The sequence below is a fragment of the Mastigoproctus giganteus genome, chromosome 13, assembly GCF_048544385.1.
Source record: "Mastigoproctus giganteus isolate SK-2022 chromosome 13, ASM4854438v1, whole genome shotgun sequence".
In the NCBI taxonomy this organism is placed as follows: domain Eukaryota; kingdom Metazoa; phylum Arthropoda; class Arachnida; order Uropygi; family Thelyphonidae; genus Mastigoproctus; species Mastigoproctus giganteus.
Window position 1 is genome coordinate 155719237 of NC_143587.1, and position 20758 is coordinate 155739994.

Sequence of the window (20758 nt, forward strand, 5' to 3'; positions counted from 1 at the left end):
TAGCAGAGAACAAAAAAAAAAAAAAAAACCTGGAATCATGAAGTTCTATGACGCAGTGCAGATAGGTTTCTAGGAGAAATAACAGTTTTGTCAAAGTTAATGCAGGAATTTTTCCGGCAGAGATAAGGATTTGGTATTTCTGGCGCAAGGGCTACTATGGCCACATGGCACCTATCAACGATATGGAGGTCACATGTGGTGACTGTAAGAATGATTAGAAACGACCATATAGTTGTATCCATTTTAGGAAGCAGAAAAATTCCAGGAGATTTGCGTCATTGCCTATGATATGATATGACAAAGCAACAGAGGTTCTTCAAGATTTCAGAGAAAACTGAATGAGGCTTTTCAAGCATGAGTAGAGTACAATCAACAAGAATGTGCTTGTTTGTGAGAAGAGAGTTGCGGTGTGTACACTGTGGATGATCGTTCGTTTCCCGTGTGAGATAAGGAAGTAATTACTGCAAAGAGGTCTCGAAGTCTCATTTTGGGAAAGATGCAGATCTATTCTAATGGTTTTGATTTAGACTTTTTTGCACATTAGCAACAAAGGCTATTATGTGCCAAGACAAAGTAATAAATTAAAATTTGTCCATTTGATTAAATTTTGCCAGGTTCACACATCACATCATCCTTCAGCAACAAAAGGAATGTTTCAGATGACATATTCCTTTGTGCTGATGTGATGTCCTATGCAGCCAAACAAAATCTGATGTCGGCAAAAGTGACTTTTGCCGACATCAGATTTTATTATTTTTATTAATTGCATATTTGCTTTTCTTCCCCGATCTAAAGTATATAGCTAAATTTTCCCGCCTTTATCTGATGTAGACTGCCATTACCTTCTTCTGACATTCTGACGTAATTTTTATTTTAAAGGTTACTACATTTTGCTCATATTTTGGCTATTTTCTTTTTTTGTCCTTTGGCTTTTTGTGTGTGTTTCGAACTGCCATCTTCTTTATTTTTATCTGTTATATTTATTACAATATGCATATATTTACATTTGCATCCAATTGCTGCTGCTTTACGCACTTCAGTGCATTTGCCATATCCAGTTTATTTAACTTTCCGCTGTTTTATCTGTTTTTACTCTTTAGTATAATCTCTTATATTTTATACACACACACACACACACAGATATATATATATATATATAAAAGTGAGAAAAAAAAAGAGGGAGATAGAGTGACAGAAGTGGGGATAGAAAATAACAAAAAAATGTATAATAAGAGATAATTGCAAAATTGACAAAATAAGGATGCTGCCACACAACTTACAAAACTGGCCTCTCATCAGGTGTCAACAGCCAGGATTTTAAGCAAAACAACAACAACACGTCTTCATTTCTGATGTAAACCACAAGCCAAAGATTAAAAAGCATAAACATAAATAAAAATAAAATTTTGTAAAAAAAAATCTTTTCCCTGGCAGCTTGAACTTTACAGTTGACACTATTCAGACAAGAAATTACAAACTGGAATCAACAACAAAAATTTCTAGAAACATAACTTATTAGTCTAATCCAAGTAAAGGTAAAGAGATTTAAAAACATTGTAAGTAGCGTTAAAAGAGAGCAAGAGACTTGTTGCAAGCAAATAGCTTGCAGAAAAAGTAAAATAGAGATATAAAACTAAACAATAGTGGCACCTGGAAATAAATTTTAAAAAACAGTGTAGAAATATCTAAGGATAAAAAACATGAAAAAGAATGGAAAAAATAACTCATGAGGAAGAGCTGGCAACACAACTGTACACAGATTTTGATTTGATTTGATTTTTAATGGCGCATTGGCAGCTAAGGCTATAATGCGCCAAGTCAAATTTAAAAGACAACTAAACATTTTGGTAACTAGGCAACAATTAACTATTATGTAAAAAAGGGTATAAAGTAAAAGCATATAAAGTATAAAACTTAGATCTTTGTATACAAATTAATAGATGGTAAAAAGTTAAAAACGTTGGACATATAGTTTCTGTCACCTATTATCTGACTGAGTGTAAATGGTTCAGTCAAATTATTAAAAGTGGTAAAACACAAGCGTCGTGCTTCTATAAAAACAGGACATTCTATAAAAATATGACTGGCGGTTAAAATAACGTTACACATCTCGCACATAGGTGGATCATCCGCCCTCAACAAATAGGAATGTGTTAGATGACTATGACATATGCGGAGCCGAGCAAGAACAACTTCCACTCTTCGAACCATGCAAAGTCTGGACTGCCATTGCGCAATTACAGGCTTTATGTGATGTAGTTTATTTGTGGCCTGTCCGTGCCAAGAATCTTGCCATTGGGAATATAATTTAGAGCGTATTATTTGCCTGTAGTCTGTATAGGGGACTGACAGGCAATGATTATCCAGGGAAATGGCTGATTTGGCAGCGGTATCAGCTAATTCATTTCCCCGGATCCCAATGTGGCTTGGGATCAAGCAAAAGCAAATATCAAATTCTAATTCCACGAAAGAAAAAAGAATCTGCCGGATCCTGAACAGGATCGGATGAGGGTTATACCTCACCGATACTAGAGCCTGTAACACGCTCAATAAAACATATACCTTTGGTAGTCGCAATTTTTAATGTAATCTAGGGCTGTTTCTATTGCACGCAACTCTGCAGTATAAATGCTAGTTTCTTGTGGGATCTTATTGGATAACGTTTTGCGAGGGAACACAACAGCACTATATACATACTACTTTCTACCAGTATATACAGCCATCTGTATATACTGGCAGAAAGTCAGAATACTGCTGTCTATGTGATGCTGGTAGACAGATGGCGGTGTGATAGCCTTCTCCCAGATCTTAAGGGAGAAGTCACAAGTTGGAAAATAGGCATGCCAGGGTGGAAGGAATTGCCTGGGCGACTGGACAACGTTGTCTACCGTCATGTCCATTTCATTCAACAGCCCTTGAATCCGAATAGCAAAAGGTTTGTTGGCAGTCCAACGGGTGTTGTAGAGGTTTTCCCAGCGTGGCTCAAAAACGGATGGCCACGTGGGATGATCGGGCAGGGATTTCAATTTGAAGGCAGTAAGGACAACTGCTTACGTCGAAGATCTAGAGATGGTTCATTAGCTTCAATGTAAAGGCTTTGGACAGGAGATGTGCGAAATGCTCCAGTGGCTGTCCGAATGGCCTGATGGTGGATTGGATCTAACCACCAAAGTAAACTATCTCTAGTGTATTTGAAAAATTAAATGCACTAGGCATAATCCTTATGGGTTTTGATAATTAACTATATAATATCGGTGTGAATACACCATAGTTAACCCATAGATTTGAGCTACGACTGTAGCGTAGAAGGCATCGTTTTAATTGTATCTCATAATGTGGTTGCCTTCACAACAAGATAGCTACTATTGAATTACTTCAAATAAATAACGCTTCTCTAGTGGAGAAGACTACTGTTATTTATTTTCAGCGGTACCACCACCCAGACAATCGTTTCGAAGCTGTGCGGCTTCATCATCAGTGGGCAGGCAGGTACCCAGGTAATACAACAAGCTATCTCAGTTGCGAAGTTTGCCTGGGTGACTGGACAACGTTGTCTACCGTCATGTCCATTTCATTCAACAGCCCTTGAATCCAAATAGCAAAAGGTTTGTTGGCAGTCCAACGAGTGTTGTAGAGGTTGATGATGAAGCCGCACAGCTTTGAAACTATCGTCTGGGTGGTGGTACCGCTGAAAATAAATAACAGTAGTCTTCTCTACTAGAGAAGCATTATTTATTTGAAGTAATTCAATAGTAGCTATCTTGTTGTGAAGGCAACCACATTATGAGATACAATTAAAATGATGCCTTCTACGCTACAATCGTAGCTCAAATCTATGGGTTAACTATGGTGTATTCACACCGATATTATATAGTTAACTATCTATAGTAGAACCATAATTGAGTTTGGAACGGACAAGTGCTCGGTAAAGACGAAGAAGGGTAATACGATCTGCACCCCACGAAGTTGACGAAAGAGCACGAAGGATGTTAAGCCCTTTAACACATCTTGTCCTAAGCTGACGAATATGTTTTAAAAAAGTCAGCTTCTTGTTGAAAATAAGTCCGAGGAATTTGAATTCTGCTACAACTGGGATGTTGTTTTGCCCAAGCCTTAATTCTGGATCAGGATGAAGATTATGTTTGCGACAGAAGTGTACACAAACAGTCTTCTGTGATGAAAATCTGAACCCATTAGCCAAAGACCAAGCTGTAAGACGATCAATGGTTTTCTGCAGTTGCCTTTCAATGACCCTCATATTGCATGAATGATAAAATATAGCAAAATCGTCAACATAGAGGGCATTGTTTACCGTGGGTGGAAGTTGTTCTGTGATGGAGTTTATTTTGATTGCGAAAAGCGTGACACTTATAACGGATCCTTGTGGGACTCCCTCTTCCTGAGAGAACACTCGCGACAGGGTGGATCTTAACAGACTTGATATTGGCAATTCGAAAGAAAGTTTTTAATAAAATTGAGAGTAGGAGTGTGCTATAGGCCTAATGACTCTGATGAGCATAATAAGAAACTGTACAGGGAAATAGAGTGGGCCAGTAAATCAGAGAGTCTTATAATGGGGGGTTTTAATTTCCCAGATATTCACTGGAATTTGTATGTTCGTCACTTACACACTAGCAAGGCTTTTGTGGATTTATTGGATGATTGTTTTCTAAATCAGCATGTTCGGGAGGCAACTAGAGGGAGCAATACTCTTGATTTGATTATCAGTAGTGATTCTTCATGCATAAGAATCTGCAGATACAGGAACCACTAGGTGGCAGTGATCACAGTGTGCTGAAGTGGGATTTACTCAAGGAGGTAACTACCATCAGGGGTAAAGGGAAGGGTTATTGCTTTCATAAAGGTGACTACGATGGTCTGAGACAGTATTTAAATTCTATACAGTGGGACCAACTGATGATGTTACCAACAGCAAATTCAAAATGGGAAGCATTCAAAGAACTTATCTTGGAAGCTACTAGGCTTTACATACCAACTAAGAAATATTGTTCAAGGTTCAGGCCTAAATGGATGTCAGATGAACTAATAAGACATATGGCTGAGAAGAAAAATGCATGGGATACATATAAATTAACATGTGACACAGAAGCCTATGATAGATATAAGTTGATCTGTAACCAAGTTACAAAGGAGATTAGGCAGGCGAAGGCAGATTACGAGAAATCTTTGGCAAGGGATGCAAAGAAGAACAGCAAAGAGTTCTTTATTTATGTAAACTCTAGAAGGAAGGAAGGGGATGAATCAGATTGGTCCACTTGATATCGGTGGTTCAACTGTTCATGATCCTGCTCAGGTAGCTAACAAACTAAATTAACATTTTGCATCTACATTTACACATGAGGAGTTATTCAGGAAGGGGAATGCCATAGCTGAAGTAAACACTGGCAGTGAGCTAGATGATCTTGTAATAATTGAGAGTAAAGTGGAGGAGAAATTGTTGAAGATAAATACAAGAAAGGCACCCAGTGTGGATGGGATCTATCCAGTTATATTAAAGGAGGCAGCAAAGGAAGTAAGCAATCCGTTAGCCATAATGATGAGAGCTTCCTTGGACTCAGGGGAGGTACCCACAGACTGGAGATGTGCAAATGTAACCCCGATTCACAAAGGAGGATCAAAGCCTGACACAAGTAATTATATACCTGTGAGTTTAACTTCTGTTCCAGGAAAATTAATGGAAGCACTGGTTAAAGAAGCACCGCAGGATCATCTTGACAAGAATTCAGTTATAGCTCAGACACAGCATGGTTTTGTTAAGGGAAGGTCTTGCCTGACCAATTTGATTGGATACTATGATGTAGTCACAAATGAATGGGATGCAGGGAATAACTTTGATATTATATATTTGGATCTTAGAAAGGCTTTTGATACTGTTGCACATGGAAGACTGCTGCACAAATTGGAGCAGTGTGGCATTGGCGGCAAATTGTTGCTATGGGTAAAGGGATGGTTGAGTGGCAGAAGACAGAGTGGCAATTAATGGACACTGCCCATCGTGGACTAATGTTATTAGTGGAGTCCCTCAGGGTTCAGTGTTGGGTCCATTGTTGTTTTCTGTATTTATAAATAATATTGATGACGGTATATCAAGCTTAATGTCCAAGTTTGCAGACGATACAAAGGTTGGCAGGGCTGTTAAGGACGCTACTGAAGCTATGCTGCTACAACAGGATCTGGAAAGGTTGAGCAGATGGACTGAAAGGTGGCAAATGAAGTTTAACATTGACAAATGTAAAGTGCTAAATATGGGAAACAGCAACCCCAGAGTAACGTATTGATACGTTGCTCTGGGGTTGCTGTTTATGCATGGCGGGGACATCATTTGCCTTTAAATAAGTTTCCTGTATGCAAAAGCAAGCTGGTTTGTGCTTTTGCAGGAGTGCCTTGATGTCATTAGTATTTTTCCGTAATCCACAACAATTCCACTGTAGGAATTTAGCCATTATTTGGACTTGGTGGGTCCATCAGGCGGCTTCCGAAGTGCTGAGGGCTTAATTTTGTCAGTTTGGGTTTATCTTTCCTGGGGAAGTATAGATGCTGTCCTGTGTCCATTTCTTCCTCCGCAAAGAGTTCCAAGACTGACTCATCATGTACCTCCTTAGTCTCGACATCCATTATTTCCCGCCCTGAAGTGGGCAGTTTACTTTTCAGTGATGTTAATTTAATGCTTGCTGTTGTTAATGCTGGAGCACTGGGAGGTACCGATATTGAAGTGGCAGCTGACTGTGATTTTTGTGTGGGATTTAGTGAACTCAATAAGTAGTGGACAATGGGAGTAAAAGAGTCCCTTGAGGGAACAATCATATCAGTTTGGGTCCCAATGGTAATTTTACCAGAAGCTTTCTGGGCGTATGAAGGCTTCCCGCTATTTATTGGTTGGATGCATTTTCTAGCCTCTGGGTTGGAGATGTTCAGCTCCGTTTTTAATTTTTGAATCTCCTTTTCGTCCTTCCACCGCTGACATGCTCAAGAGTATGCAGGGTGCTCTCCTTGGCAGTTAGTACAATTGGGCTTAGGAGCTAGACATTCCTTGCTCTCGTGATCCCTAGCACCACATCGAGCACAGGCAGGGTTACCACGACAAGCTGTTTGTGAGTGGCCGTACTTTTGACATTTAAAACACTTCAGTGGGTTTGGAACGTAAATCCTAACTGGGCAGTTTAAATACCCAGCCTTGATGAAACTTGGAGGCCATGGGATGTTAAATGGTTGGATGAGAATTTGGGTAGGGACGAGATTCCCATCCTTTTGCATGGATATTCGCTTCACAGCTGTCACTCCTTGTTCTTTTAATTCAGAGCAGATCTCTTCAGAAACGTGAAGAAGATCCCACTCTGATATAACACCTCGTGACGAGTTCAGAGTTTTCTGAGGGGTTACGATGATGGGTATTCCCCCTATAGATGTGGCTTTCAAAATTTTTTCAGCATGCTTTGTATTTGATGCTTCGACTAAAATATCTCCAGAATGCAGCCATTTTACCGATTTAGGTGAACCTGCCATCCCTTCTAATCCTTTCTGAATAAAGAAAGGTGACATTTTCCCAATTGACTGCTTTCCGGCGGAATGGAGAATGAAGAAAAGAGGTGTCACAGATAGTGTTTTCTCCTCAGTTCTGGCTCTTTTAACAGAATTGGTGTCATTATCATCTGATGATCGATTAGGTAGGGACCTTGTTGGGGCCCCCCAGAAGAAGGATTTAAATTACTCATAGGAGTAAGATAAAAATTTCAAATGCCCTAAGTACCTCATCCACCACAGAGCCCTACAAGGGGATGCCCACTCATGAACAAGCAGGTACTGCGTACACGAATGGGATGTCAAGTTCGCTTAGGAGCACCATACCCACATTTACAATAAGCCTTGATCCCATCCCAGGACCAGAGGGAGGGAGACTTATTGGAATGCAGTTGACCCTAGCAGTAAGAACCACCCGCCGATTGATCCCAGTCGGGCCGGTCCAGGACCACCCATCTTGTCGAAGCAGGGGCCAAAGTGGTGTATTAAGGCTGGGCCCCTCAACCACTAGGATCCCTTTTTCCAAATTCCACGGGTCGCTGCACACGCCGGATTCCAACGAAGTAACCCTGGAACCAAGGTATGGGCATTAGATCCCAGTGATGCTAATCTGGAAAATCAACAGCATCACTGGGAAGTCCCCTCACCACGTTCAGGTGCCCACATTGAGGGGCCTGTACAGAGAACTAAACAAAACCAAAACTAAATAACGTGCACCAATGAGATACAAACAAAATTATACAAGTGGCACCTAGTGCCACTTGTATAATTTTAGTGATGAAAATTTTAAAAAATTGGCAATGAGTTTAAAAAAAAAATTTTTAAGGTTGAAAATAGCAATACCGTATGGTAGCAATTCTAACACATTAGGAAGTAATGACATTAGGCAGATCCCATTAGAAATATTGAAAACCAATGGGAAAAATTAATAACCTCAAAGTTGAAAGGAAAGAGTCTTTTAAAGAAAAGATCAACTGAAATATGAAATATTCAGTTCATATTTCAAAAAATGTTGAGGTCCAAATAATTAGCAGGAATTAGTTTTGTCTAGAGTAAGTTCACAAGGAAACAAACAGCCAAAATCCTTAATTAAGTATGGATAACCATTAAACAAAAGTCGTCAACTCGATATTTTGAGGAAGCGAAACCAGTAAAGATATAAATTTGCAAGAATACAAGAAGCAGGGCTACCCATGGGAGTATCCTCGATCTGTTGATAGACATGAAAACCCACAAAAACATAGCTGTTAAAGACACAAAGATTGATCAAGTTGTTCCAAAAAGTGATGTTGCAATTAATAACATGATTATATTTATGGAAAATTTCTAAAAGGTCTGTTTTTAAATTAGCCAGATCTATACTAGTAAAGAGACTATGGAAATCAAAAGTTTGAATATCTTGTAATTTATTACATTTTAAGTTTCCACGACAGGAAAATTAAGAATAATTCTGTTGTTAACGTAAAATACCTAAGATAGTTTTGTTTTATTAAGTAACTGTTCTAATGTAATTCCAAGAAGGTGAACATAATTATTTTTACAAGTAATAAATCTGAATTTGACAGGTGTTTTATGAAACTTTGGAATGAAATAAACAAAGAGAAATTTAAAATGATTAATATTTAGTTTTAATTCTTATTTAAAGATAATTTTTTAGTAGTAATGTTAGGAGAGGAAGGCACCAGTTTGTATCACTAGTAGCACTCTGTTTAATGTATCAATATAGAAAGCCTTAGGCATAGTTGTCGGAGGCTTTGTCTACCTGTGTAATAACAAAATGTTCATGTATTTCTTGTAATTGTGTTTTGATCATAGAAAAATTGTAGCGTCTAAAAAGATTATATGCAAATTTAGAGTACACTTTGGGAAAATGATATAAAAGTTGTGAAAAAAAAAATTATTATTCCAAATTTGAAAAGCCTCAACTGGTGTATTATGTTGATATGCCAAAGTAAAACAAAACATTAAGAGATCTCCACAGAATTGTTTCTTAAATAAGAAAGTCAAATTTAGGATTTAATCTAAATTTGAAGCCATAAGAAAGAATCTCTCTCTCTGAGTTCTGGATGGTGTACAGTATCAAGATTCCGATAAATAATGTGTCCATAGTTGGGGGGGGGGATTGCCGTCTACAAATACAGCTTTTTGTATTAGAGGAGTCAGGGTTAAAAGTTTACGGCCACAGATTCATAATTACAGGCTAATAAGCCAAAAGGTTTAGCATATTTGTATCTGATTTTAACATATGTATTTTAATTAGAAGGTAAATAGAGAACTGTGTGAATTAATGCAATCGCTAATATTAATAAAATCCTTAAGTTTTGACTGAAATTTTAAGATAAAAATAGGAAAGTCTTTTTGGGGAGTACTACTGTAAGGTAAAAGCCTAAACTTACAAATGTTATTGATTAAATGATAAAGATGAACATACAGTATTTAAAATGAAAAGGTTGGATAAAAAAGTCTTTGAGAACATTTAAGACCAAAAAGTATTATGAATAAATTGTATGTTGAAAATATCAGTATATCACTGATTCAGTAGAAGAGAAAAGTCACAAATTAGATTTGTTTCAATTGTCTTTAGGTTTCTTTATAACAGTAAAAATGGCAAGTAAAATATAACTTAAGATATTTAAAAATCTGAAATTTATAATAAATGCATGTATTAGATATATGACTATAAATAAATTGGTAGCCGAATTTATTATCAAGACTATAAGGATAAAGATATTTACATTTAAGCATAAAGATTTACCCTGTTTTAATCTCAAATTGAGGTTATGAATTTGTGCCAAAACTGAAATATAAATATTAGAAAGGGTATGTGATTGAAAATGTTTGAATTCAATCTCATGTTTGGTGATATTATTTTTTAAGTTTATTGTGGCTATAGTTATTGATCTATGTAAATTAATCCTTAAATGTAATTTTTTACTGGTTCGTCCAACATATTTAATGTTGCAAGTTCTGCAAATGGTAAGGTAAATGACATTGTGCAGTTTACAGAAGAGAGATGCAGGGATCATCAGTATACTGTTGTGGATGCATATAGAGCCATGAGAGGAATCTTTTATTATTACAGTTATTAAATTTAGAAACAGAATTACTATTGATAGCAATTTTTATTTTTATTTATTTTTCTAGTTTATAGTTATTTCTAGTTTTATCACTAGGTGCCAGTATTATAACTTTATATTTGTATCTCATTGGTGATTTAGTTTTGGTTTGGTTTTGTCATGTGTCAGTTGTGTTGCCACCTTTTCTTAATGTATCTCTGCAAAAAAATTTTTTTCCCATTCTTTTACATGTTTTTTACTCTTAGAAATTTCTAGATTCTGGTTTAAAATTTATTTCCAGGTGCCACTATTATTTAGTTTTATATCTTTTTTGCTTTTTCTGCAAGTTTGCTTGCAAATTTGCCTATCTCAAGTCTCTCTTTTAAGTTTACTTGCTTTTTACTGTTTTTAAATCTCTTTACCTTTGCTTGGATTAGACTAATAAGTTATAAGTTTCTATATAATATCGGTGTAGATATACCACAGCTTACCCATAAATTCAACTACATATGTAGTGTAACGGCATCGTTTGGCAGCGTAAAGGCAAAACAATGCCTTTACACCACATACGTAGTTTAATTTATGGGTAAACTATGGTATATCTACACCGATATTATATAGTTATTTAAATCCATATGCTATTATGCCCTGTGCATTTTGTCTTTAAAATATATTAGTTTCTAGAAATTTCTGTTATCGATTCCAGTTTTTAATTTCTTGTCTTCATAATGTCAACTGTAAAGTTCACAAGCCATTTTCAAAAAAACCACCTTTTAATCCTCATAATTTTTTTTATGAGGATTAAAAAACAGGAAGTTCTGCATGAAAATCAGTAGATGACTTCGAAGTCCATGGTGATGTAATTCTTGGAGAACGTCATACTTCCATGTGGAATCATATGCTTTACTGATATCAAAGCAAACCATTACATGATGTTGTGATCTGAGGAATGCATTCCGAATGAAGTTCTCTAGTCTTACTAGTATATTTAGGGTTGATCTGTTTTGGCGAATACCAAATTTTCTATTTAAAGTTTTCTAAAAATAAAGGTACTATCGTTTATTTTTATGTTAAACCTTAATTTCATTTTATTTCAGGTTATCTGTTTTTACCATGCATGTATTCTCAATTTTTCCATGGTAATTACACCTGACAGTTCAACTCCTCCAACTAATACAATAATAATAATATATTTGTCTAAATATATATTATACATATTATTTGCTTTCTGTATATGGTAATGGATAATATGCTAAGATTTTTTGTAGGAATGCTGATTTGGCTGCAGTATTAGCCAAATCATTTCCCCTAATCCCGACTTGGCTGGGGATCCAGCAGAAGTGGATATCAAATTGAGAGAGAATGAGAATATTATCTGCTGAACCTGGGTGAGGATAGGATGAATAGGGTATCTCATCACTGATAAAGCCTAGAAGTATATGCATATCCAAAGAATATGTGTACATAATATCCATTGGCACTGAGAAGTCCATATTTGATCAAAGGCTATCTCTACAGCATGCAGCGTATATGCCATGATTCAGACTTTAGTTATAATTATATAAACTGGAAATCAGAATGCTCAGCTCAATGTGCTGAATAAAGCCGAAGGCAGTAGACACAAAAGATGGAATATCAGACTTTATCAAGTTCTTAAGGAGGTCACATGCTGGTACATGAGCATGCCAGGTTGTCTTGGTGATCAGACAATCTTGTCTATCATAACATGTAGGTCTCTGAGTAGCCCTTGAACACAACTAAGGAATGTACCATTCGAGGTCTGAAGACTATTATAAAAATTTTCCCAACATGGCTCAAAAACAGGTCCATGTAGAGTGGTCTAGTAGGTACTTCAGCTTAAATGCATATGGTAGAGACCAGTTGTTGTTGTAGTTTGGAGTTTTTTTAGGTGCTATTGTGCCTAACAAATGATACTGAAGATATCATTTCATTAGGTATTAGTAATGACTATATTCTATTAAACAGATCTATTATTTTTAGAAACATGAATACTTTGTCTTGAGTTACATCTCCTATTAGGCATGTTAAGGTCAGCAGTCTTGCCTCTTCCTGTTAAGATTAAAGACTATTTTTTGGGTCGTTTGATGAAAGGAACATTCTACAAGAATGAGCTTGACAGTTGTGTATGACAGTAGGGACACTGCAGAGGTTTGTCTTTTGTAAGTGCAGGTGTTAAATGCGTGTGTTCAATATGTATTCTTGCTAGAACAACTTTCTCATCTATTCATTCAATCACTTAACTTTCATGGATTCAGACTGGGTTTAATTTGGAACAGTTTGTTATTCAGCTAGTTCTGCCAAGTGTGTGTAATCACTGCTGTTTACATACTCATTTTACAGCAGATTTGTATTATTTGTAATTATATCTAAGTTTCTTAGATTTTTTTTTCAGCAATCAATCAGCACATTCATTGCCTGGGACGTAGATGTGTTCTGGAATCCAAGAAAAGACTACTTCATGTAATTTTTCTCAGATTTTCTCTGTCAATCAGGTTTGAACGTGGTATAGGAATGGGTGGCTAAGACTGCATTTATGTTGTAAGGCTTGTATTGCACTCAGTAAACCTGTGTGTGTATGTGTAAAAGACATTTCTGGAAAGAGAATGTCTATGTAATTCAATGCAATCAAGGTGGCAGCAAGCTCAGCAGTATAACTGCTACATTCAGTGGAGAGTGCTTGAGATGTATTTGGGAAAGATACTGCAATACCTACATGAACATCCATTTTAGAATCATCTATGTATACCCATTCACACTGTGGCTAGTGTAGAGAGTAATTGGCTGTATGCATTTATATTACAAGATTGCAGGATTATATTATATCCCACATTGTATGCTATGTCAGCTGGTTTATTTATCTTAAGTTTGTTTTTGTATAGACAATCCCACAGTGAGAAAAAACAATAGTCAGATTGGACAATTTTGATTTTATTATTTCCCACAACTGTATGCTATGTCACAGCTGATGTTCTATTTAATTCTGTGCACTGAAGCAGTCTCTCAGTCATACTGTGAGTGATAGATGTTAAGATCATCTGCATAGATGATACATTTTTGCGATGTCTGGTATGAATTGTGTAATAGAGTTTATTCTTATGGCAAACAGAGCAGCACTAAGGACCAAGCCCCATGGGACTCAATCTTCTTGTCTGAATATTTGCAAATATATGTTTTGGTACATTTGACTTGAAAGGTTCTACGGCTTAGGAAGTTTGGTATTAGGAGTGGAAGACATCCTCTCAAACCACAGACATCTTACAATACGCCATATTTCCAGATTGTATCAAATTCTTTCTCTATGTTAAGTCAAGATGTTCATTGCACAAGCAAGCACTGCAAATATTAGCTTCTGCTTTTATCAAGCAGTCCAGAGTTGATCTGGATTTTCAAAATCCACATTGACAGATGCTTAAGTTTTGTGTATTCAAAAACCAAGATAGTCTACTTTTAACCATTATTTTGAGGGTTTTTTTTCTATGCAGCTTGTTAGAAAAATTGGACAATAGATAGTTGGGTTCATATGGTCTTTTCCTGGTTTGGGGAAAGCAAAGACAATGCCGTGGCACCATGCAGTTGGATAGCAGTTTTCTGAGTAGATTCCGCTATACAGAAATTGGAAAGTGTGTAAAGATTTCTCATTGAGTTTTAGAATCATTTGATAGGGTATTCCATCTGGAACTGCAGCACTTTTTTTTTTTTTTTTTTTTTGTCAGTCTAGCAGGAACACCTATAGTGAATGACTGAAAATATATTTTTCAGTCAGGGATTTGAACTTTTGGAAAGGTTGTAGACGAGAGCCGTACTTATAAATAGGTGCATGCTTCAGGCTTCACAATAGAGGGGCCTTTGTAATAGGGAATTTTTAAAGCCCTAATCTAAACTAGGGCCCACTTGTGCCTACCATATTTACATTGTAAACAGAGACAGGTGAAATTTACTGAAAGTATGGATGACTCATTTCTCTGAAAGAACAGATTAATTTCCAGAATAAAGGAAAATCACTCTCCTAATTCTGTAATAGAGTGCAACAGTAGAACAGGTTGACCATGGCATATTATCTGCATGGTTGTTGTTGTTGTTTGGTTTTTAGGAGCATTAGTAACTAAGGCCATATTGCTCCGGGATATGCGGTGGTCATTCCCTGACCTTTCCGCATCCTCCGTATTTGGTGGTGACGGGCTCGAACCCCGGTCTAATCAAGAAGCATGTGCTACGCACTGCTGCTCCTTCCCACCTGGCTACGGAGGCGCCTTTATCTGCATGGGGAATATGCCTTAATCTTTTCCACTGGCTATGAATACAAGGAAGCAATGACCAGTGTGACTTCTCAGTACAGCACGTGGGAGAGGTGGTTGTAAATGTATTACGAACAGTAAATTGCGGATTGTTAATCCTTATACAGTGCCGGACCAATGTATTTCCGTGCCCTGGGCAGAAAGATCTTTCAGCACCCCCTTTACTAAGGATATATATTTTTTTTTTCTCATGATTTGTAAAATTTGGCACCCCTTAAAAAATGGTACCTTGGGCAAGGGCCCTGCTAGCCCATGCCTTAATCCGGCACTGTCCTTATAGCTCTTAATGCGTGCTTTCTACAGCAGCAGCTGTACTGCCTAAAGGCCAGAGGTGCAAACAATTTGTACCATCACGACCATAACAATATTGTTATGGTGGTGACATTTGTACCCAGCCTCTCTCAAAATCCGTTCGTTATATGGAAATTTTATACGCTCAGCAGAAACATTTTAATTGGACCACCCATGGATTTGAGAATCTATATAAGCTGAGACCTGAAAACTGTAACATTTAGTTTAACTGTTGATGTGCAAAGTTAAAGTGTGATACGTAGGAGTGCACACACACTGAAGTAAATATAGGTGAAGTAAATATAGTAAATCTATCTCTCTGAAAGTAGTGTTGTAGTTTAAGAAATTTTGATTGTGTTGTAACAAAAAATTTAAATATCAAATCTATGTAATGTTTCCTTATCTATTGTGACTGTGGCATACATTTCCTTTATTGAAAGCTTTTTGTTTTCACTCTTAAAATGAATTGATTCAAATGTAAAATTTTTATATTGAATCATTATCAGTTATATTACTTTTAAGCTGTTACTATAATCTCATTTGAATTAAAAATCTGAAATTGTCAATGAACAATGAATTAAATGAAGCAGTAATTAAAACAATGATATATTAATATTTAAAAAGGTATTAATCATAACAGCAGCAATGCCAAAGAAGAAAATGTTTCAAATACTGAATATATACATATATACAATATCACTGATGGATTTAGATCGACATTTCAGAATGTCAAAACAATTCTGAAAATGAAACAATTCTTAAAATATTTCTCACAATTGCCTGTCACAAACGCAAGTGGGGAACGGTCATTTTGTGTTCTCAAACAAGTAAAAAAATATTTGAGGTTGGTTGGGTTTTATTGGCGCATTAGCAACTAAGGCTATAATGTGCCAAAACCTGTTCATAAAAAAGTAAAACTTTCAGTGGCCTAATTCATTAGGCCACTGAAAGTAAAAATTAGGCCACTAGTCAAGGTATAAAAACAAGTATAACAATAACAAGTCGTAGTAACAATAACAAGGTAGATTTTTTAAATATGAGTAAAAAGGTTTACTGATTTCAAAAAGCTAAAAATAGCAGACATATGGTCATTGTCGGATAAAATCTGAATGAATGTATACGGCTCAGTCAGATGGTTAAAAGCGGTAAAACGTATATTGCTAAAAACTGGACAGTCAATTAAAATGTGTCTGATTGATAGAATTGTGTCACAGGACTCACACATAGGAGGATCATCAGCCCTCAGCAAATACGATTGTATCAAATTGTATCAAATGACTATGTCCTATGCGGGTACGGGCAAGAACAACTTCCTCCTTACCATTCCTGCACAGACTCAACTGCCATGGTTCAATTATAGGCTTTATACGATATAATTTATTCGTAGTCTGTCTATTCCACGAATCCTGCCATTGGGAGTAGATCCTTTGGTGTATTATTTGCCTGTAGTTTGTATAGGGGACTGACAGGCGGCGATTATTATTGGGAATTGCTGATTTGGCTGCTGTGTCAGCCAAATCATTTCCCCTAATCCCAATGTGGCTGGGAATCCAGCAGAAGCGGATATCATATTCATGTTCATGAAGAAAGTGAATCTTCTGCTGAATGCAAGACAGAACTGGATGATAATTATATCTCACAGTTATAAAGCCTGTAACACGCTGCAGTAAATATACTACATTCAGAGAGAATCTGCTCCGATGTAGTGGTGTCTGTAAAGACAGCAGCAGATCCCACATATGATTCCAACATCGAGCCATCTGTGTAAACTGGCACGAAGTCAGAATGGTCAGCTCAGTGTGCTGAATAAAGCTGCAGGTAGACAGATGATGGAATGTCCGACTTTCCCCAATTTCTAAGGGACAAGTCACATGCTGGAACATGAGCATGCCAGGATGGAAGGGGTTGCTTTGGTGTTTGGGCAACCTTGATCTTAAGTTCTTTGAATAGCTCTTGGAGACACATACATAAAGGACGATTGGCAGTCTTACGGATGTTGTACAAATTTCTCCATCACGGCTCAAAAACGAATGGCCACGTAGGATGGTCTGGCAGGGATTTCGGTTTTAAAGCATACTTTAGAGACAACTGCTTGCGTCGGAGCAATAACGGTGGTTCGTTTGCTTTGACGTATAAGCTCTGGAGAGGAGATGTTCGATATGCTCCAATAGCGACGCGGAGAGCCTGATGATGGACAGGATCCAGCCATCGAAGTACACTGTCTCTGGCCGAATTGTATACCAGGGACCCATAATCTACTCTGGATCGTACAAGCGCACGGTAAAGCTGTAGAAGGGTGCATCGGTCCACACCCCAAGATGTAGAGGAGAGAGAGAGAGAGAGCGGAGAATATTCAAGCCTCTTGTGCATTTTGTACAGAGTTGACAGTTGTGATCCAGAAAGGTCAGCTTTTTATCAAATACGAGTCCCAAGAATTTTGTGTCCGCCACTACTTGAATAGCATTTTGCCCAAGCCTTAATTCAGGTTCAGCATGAAGATTGCGCTTACGACAAAAGCGTATGCAAACGGTCTTCTGCGGCGAGAACCTGAATCCATTAGACAAGGCCCACGAATTTAGGCGATCAATGGATTTTTGCAGTTATCTTTCTCATTTTGCATGACTGACAAAATATGCTAAAGTTATCAACATAGAGGGCACTGTTTACAGTTGGAGGAAGTTGTTCTGTGATGGAATTTACTTTGAGGGCGAAAAGCATGACACTTAAAACTGATCCTTGTGGTACTCCCTCCTCTTGGCTGAAGGAACGAGAGAGTGAGGATCCCACACAAACTTGGAAAGATCGATTGGCTAAAAAGTTTTAATAAAAATGGGGAGATGCCCTCTAAGACCAAGGCTATGCAGATCTTTTAAGATGCCAAATCTCCAAGTTGTGTCATACGCTTTCTCCATGTCAAAGAATACAGACACCAAATGTTCACGTTTTAGGAAAGCATCCCGGATGGATGTTAGAAATCTAATAAGATGGTCCAGAAGGGATCGGTTCCTTCGGAAGCCGCACTGGATGTTAGAAAGAAGGTCATTCGATTCTAAATGCCACATTAAATGAGAGTTAACCATTTTCTCTAGGATTTTGCACAGACAGCTAGTCAGAGCAATAGGATGATAATTAGTAGTGACTTTTGGATCCTTTCCTGGCTTAGCAAAAGCAAGATTGGTTGCCTAGCACCAGGAATCCAGAAACTGCCCTTCAATAAAGATTCTGTTATAGAGGAGCAGATGATCCATAGATTTTGGTGAAAGATGCTTAATCATTTCATAATGGTTGCCATCTGTTCCAACAGCACTTGCTTTGGAAAGAATGAGAGCGCTTTTCAGTTCCTGTATGGTGAATGACCTGTAGTAGGGATAAACGCTCTTACACTTAAAATTAAGTGCCTGTTTTTCGATTTTATGTTTCAGGACCAGGAACTCTGGTGAATACGAAGATGTTGCAGAGATGTTAGAGAATGTTTCCCCAAGAAAATTGGCTATTGCAGTTGGATCTGCAATAGTGCATCCATTATAATCTAGGATTGAAGAAGTGTGGGATGTATATTTTCGCTTCATTTTCCGGATTATATCCCAGACCAACTTAGTACTAGTGGACTGAGTAACTGAAGAAGTAAAACAGATCCACGATTCCTTTTGACCCTGACAGCGGATGTAACGTGCTTTGGCTCATGTGCGTTTAAAGGCTATAAGATTGGTCGTGGTAGAATATCGGCGGAATATCTCCCACTTCGTTTTGAGCCTTTTTTGTTGCTGCGCATTGGGAATTCCACTATGATTTGGGAAATGGTGGAAACCAGGCAGATTTTATGGGATAGCATTTGCAGCTGCTTAGACGATATTTTCTGTGATGTACATCACTGCATCATTGATAGGCTCCTGACTGAACGGTACTGAGGTCAAAATTTGCTTGATGTTGGAGGGTAGTCCAAGTCAATCTGATCAGTCTTCCAACGAGGTATTAACTTGAAAGGAAGACATGGTCTCCCACTGTGTAACGAGGTTATCACAGGGAAGTGATCACTTCCATATGGGTTCTCCTCCACTTCCCAAGTGGGTGAAGGGAGTAGAGAAGGGGAGCAGATAGAGAGATCAATGGCAGAAAACATACAGGTAGGCATATGGAAGAAGGTGTTTGTTCCAATATTTGGAAGGGAAAGGTCATTGTCATTTAGCATACACTCTATGACTCGTACCCTTCTATTGATGCACTACCCCACAGGGTGTTATGTCCATTAAAATCCCCGAGAAGTAAGAAAGGGGGAGGCAACTGCATTACAAGATCATCAAGGTCTTCCTGGGAGATGTCAGTCCCAGGCGGCAAATAAATTGAACAGACAGTTAACAGAAATCCCACTGTAAGGGAAATTGCAACAGCCTCTATGCTGGTTGTGAGTAGCAAGGCCTGAACTGGGGTCTGGTTGCCTACAAGGATAGCCATTCCTCCATGAGCAGGACCATCCGCAATTTTATCCTTACAAAAAATTGTGATGATATGCATGGTGGGATCATCATTTGCCTTTAGATAAGTCTCCTGTGAGCAAAAGCAAACTGGCTCATGCTTTTGCAGGAGGGCCTTGATTTTATAAGTATTTTGCCGGAATCCACGACAATTCCATTGTAGCAATTTAGCCATTATTTTGGCTTGGTGGGTCCATCAGGCGCTTCCAAGGTGCTGAGGGCTTACTTTTGTCAGTCTTGGATTTATATATTTTGGGGAAGAATGGATGCTGTCCCGTGTCCATTTCTTCCTCCACAAAGAGTTCCAAGACTGATTCAGCCAGTACCTTCCTGTCCTCTACATCCATTGTTTCTGTTATTACTGGTGACTCTTTACCACTTGGTTTTGGTAGAGCACTAGGAGGTACGGATATAGGAGTGGCAACTGAATGTGTTTTTTGGTGGGCGTGCAATCGGAGTGAATGACTCTCTTGGTGGTACAGTCATCTCAGTTTGCGTACCGATAGTGCACTTTGCAGAAACCTTCTGGGCATATGACGGCTTCCCACTTTTTATTGGTTTTATGCGTTTTCTAGCCTCTGGGTAGAAGATATTCAGCTCTACCCAGAGGCTAGAAAAGCTTTTAGTTTTTGGATCTCTTTTTCATCCTTCCACCGCTGGCATGATCTGGAGTAAGCAGGGCGCTCTCCTTGGCAATTCACAGATCGGTTTGGAAGCGGAACATTCCTTGCTCTCGTGATCTTTCGCACCACATCCAGCACAGGCAGGGTTATCACGACAAGCAATTTGTGAGTGGCCATATTTTTGGCATTTAAAACACCTCAGTGGGTTTGGAATATAAATCCTCACTGGGCAGTTTAAGTACCTTGATGGAACTTGGAGGCCGTGGGGTGTTAAATGTTACGATGGGAACTAGGGTAGGGATGAGATTCCCATCTTTTCACCTTGATATTCTTTTGACAGTCGTCACTGCTTGTTCTTGTTAAGTGCCTTGATGGAACTCGGAGGCCGTGGGGTGTTAAATGTTAGGATGGGAACTAGGGTAAGGACGAGATTCCCATCCTTTCGCACTGCTTGTTCTTTC

General features: G+C 38.0%; 1 protein-coding gene across 1 annotated transcript in view; it reads right to left on the bottom strand.

Annotated features, from left to right (window-relative positions):
* pkaap (A-kinase anchoring protein pkaap) overlaps positions 1–20758 on the bottom strand; it is a 392730-nt gene that overhangs the window by 364635 nt on the left and 7337 nt on the right. The gene's annotated exons all lie outside the window — the stretch shown is intronic.